Below are 3,915 nucleotides of genomic sequence, written 5' to 3'. Positions count from 1 at the left end.
TCCTTGTAAATAAAGTCAATTATGAAGATTAAAGTTCTCTACCTGCTCCTACGCACACCAGATAAGGGAAATAGGTTGGGAATAGGGGTTTGCCTTAGGTCAAACCCCGGTTTTGGAATTAACCATGAAATAGAAATAAAATATAATTGAATTGCAGTAATGGGAATGTTCTCCTTTTGAGGGAGATGCTGAATAATGACTGAAAACACTAATGATATACCTTTTAATGAAGTTTTGTTTGTCTCCACAAGGAATTAGGGTTTCATGAAGCTTTCATAAACATAAAACATGAATGTCAATTCCAATGCTTGAAATAAGACTGATTGCTTGCTCACTTGAATTTGAATGTTTGATTGCTTGATAGACGTGTGCTTTATTTCCCAGATATATTAAAATGAGAGGGGTAGACCTCCTTTTATACTTTCTTGTTGAAAAACAACTTAATTTTTCGACATGAGCCGACACGAGATCTAGGTCCCAACTAAAATGATGTGACTGTTAAGGGGCCCAAAAATAGGTCATGATTGGGAGGACTAGGATGTTGGGCACTCTGGTCCTTGAGGACCAGGGCGCTAGCGCTCTAGTCTTGACTATTCAGGAACCAAGAAACAAAGGGTAGATGAAGTGCAAGGTGAAAATAATGAAGAATTTGCATGGTGTGAGCAGAATCAGGGCTCCAAACAGGCCTCGGGACATGAACACCAAGGTGAGAGCCCAAATTAGGACAAAATTGTAAGGGAGTATAATTTAGGACGCTACAATATTAATTTTTTTATATAATGATGTGATAGCTATATGGTTCCCAACAACCATTAATGACTATGCTATTCTACAATTTTAATCATTACCTACAATTTCAATCAAGTACTTTGATGGCCTTTCTATTGCTTTCAATACTTTCATGTCAACATGGGATTGAAAACAAGCGTTAATGGTCTTACTATTGTTATCTAGAAAAAAAAGGTTTAGACTAGTGGACTAATCTAAATCAATCTCTACCATAAGACATTGGAACACACAAAACAAACCAAGAGGTTGGTGTGTGACTACTTTCTCCGAGGAAGAGCCTAACAAGGTTTTCATTGGCATAAGGGTTCTTTTTTTTGTAAAGACACATATTGATTGGACAGTACCATGAACTAGGCTAACCATTAACATATTGACTAAATTAACAAAGTACATATGCTACAGAATAGATATGTAGAAACAAAGAATAGATTAGGAAATGTTACTTAAAGAAGAACCTAGAACCAAATAATAGAGCAATATATCAAGGATGTCTGAGCGCCACATAGATGCCACTGCACTATGATATTTTATTGAAGGTACATAAACTAGGGTTTTTTTGCTTGTACAAATTTTACACAATCTGAGCACTTGTTCTAGAGAAAAGCTAGAATTTAATATATGAATTATTCAGAATAAATAAAAAACCTAATCTCTGTTTGATAAAACATGAAATATGATAGATAGGGTTTGGGAATCTCCAAAAAGGCTTGAGATGTCAAATCTTCCTTCTAGGGAAACACTTTAAAGACCTGCAAAGATGAAAGGAGAAAGGTCGTGTTGTATAGGGGCTTGTCTTGGCTAAACCCCATGTTGGTGTTCCCACCTCCACAATAATGATGATGTTAATGATAAATAGTGTGTACTCTTTGGGGAGCAGGGACAAATAAAATAATAATAACGAACAACATAAAGATAAATTTACCACATAAATATGGAATCCTTGCTGGATTGATGTTGCCACATGAATCACACACAAGGAGAAAGAAGATACTTCCTTGAGATCCTTTATTAGTTAGTGCATATCATAATAATAACAATAAATAAGGAGCACATGAAATAATCTTGAGCATGGGATCGTTATGATCATGGAATCCAAAACTTGTAGACTGTAGATTGTTAATGGCTTGAATTATATATTGTCTGTTCTTTGATCATTTTCTTGCTTATTTTCCAATTCTCTATGTAACTTGTTACTAGACCTAGTGAAGGAGAGGAGTTACATATATATGAAACCAAAATTATTTTCAAATATCCATTTGGGAGAGGCTAACAAGCAAGGTTGTGTCCATAGACACCACAATGTTGACTTTTGAATTAAAAACTTTTGGTGGTACGCATTATCAAGATGCTAGCATGTTGTGATAGTGTCTGGGCATAATTTGTTGTGAAAGGGCTCAATGATAAAGGATTTAACTAAGGTTTCTAGAAAGGGAATAAAACATGCACATTGCAAGCATACTTAGGATGTTACACTAATGGGTGCTAAACCTAGCATGCAATTATAAGTGGCGACAATTTAAGATGCTAAAACTATATGCTCTAAAAAGAGTATTGTTCCTATCAATGACTATATGAATTGATTTTAGTCTTTGTGTAAAAAATCAAAACATCAATTTGATAATGATGAGTTGTAAACTATGTTTTTGGAGAGATTGTTTTTAATTATAAATAATAATGTGCACCTAAATAGCCTATTTTCTTTTAGAGACATGCACACATTTGAATAATCTTGAAGTTAAATTATTATTTTTAAATAATTTAAAATATGGGCCACCCTTCTATGTTTGAAAACATTTTTTAACAAAAAGTGATATGAAGTAAAATGTGAACCAATTTTCTACTACTTATTTCCATCTTTTCAATCAAATACATTCTAGAAAGTTCACTAAACCTCAAGAATCTATAGACAATGTGCTTAAAGGGTATTGAGTGCTAATTTAATTACAATCATTTTGACATGTTCATTGGATCCTAGAAAAACACTTCCTTGATCATATAATGACCAAGCATTTTGTAATTACTCCAACACTTGAAAACTTCCTTTGATATTAAGAATAAGGTGTAAGATCTCATTGGTAAGAATCAATCAAAGTTGAAGGGGTCAATGATAATGACGATTCATTTGGCACACCTCCTTCTAGTAGATATACATATTCAAATCCAAACCATTCACAAAATGTTGATGCACATGATATAAGAGCTAATAATGGTAATACGAAACATGGGGATATTTCACATGTGAAAGTTTTTGTGGGAAATGTTGAGTCTAATGTTACATATTCCTATCCTCCTATTTTTCCATTGATTACATTTCATGGTTAAGAAACACCCAAAAAAATGAATTACTATGATTCATCATAGATAATAGGCGATTTTAGGATTTCATTAGCTATTGAGTTTCTTATTGGTTGTACATGCTAATATATCATTTGTATGAAAAAAACTCTATTTAACACACCTTAGGGATTTAAGAGCATACACATTTCTAGATTTCTTTGATTGAAAATGAGAAATGAAATAATCAACATTGAGATGTATTATTATACACTTGACAGTTGGATTTGTTTACACTTTGTACCACCCTTGTTAACCCGCTTTTGATAAATAATCTAAGAAATATTTGTGGGCATTTAGGTTGTACTTCTGTTATGGCTCCCCTTCTTTCTTCCTTGGTCATTTATCCCAAACGCAAATTTTTATAAAATTGGCTAAGTGGACGAGTCTTTTGAGCTTTCCATCTTATAGAGTGCCCAAATGTTTACTCCTAGTTCAGTTTTGGTGAGGTTTGGGTGAAAATTGGTCAAACTACAACTAATAGGAGCTTTTTCTAGTTTCAAGAATCATCATCAACATCAACAACTATTCCAAAAACCACCTCGATGTTGAAAGTAGTTATCAAAATTGTAAGAACCATTGACGATTTCCTTGGTTCTCAATCACCCATCTATTGTTGATAGAATTAATAAAGAAAATAAATGAAAGAGAAGAATGAGCCATCAATAGCGAGATGGTGCACAAAGCATAGTACATACTTGAAGCCCAAACCCCTAAGGAAGTCTAGTAACAAGGTTGAGGGAAAGAGAGAACATGTATGGACTATTAGAGGTTATAGGAACCTCAAAAAAC

The sequence above is a fragment of the Cryptomeria japonica genome, chromosome 9 (genome assembly GCF_030272615.1).
Source record: "Cryptomeria japonica chromosome 9, Sugi_1.0, whole genome shotgun sequence".
Taxonomy (NCBI): Eukaryota; Viridiplantae; Streptophyta; class Pinopsida; order Cupressales; family Cupressaceae; genus Cryptomeria; species Cryptomeria japonica.
This window is presented reverse-complemented; position numbering follows the sequence as displayed.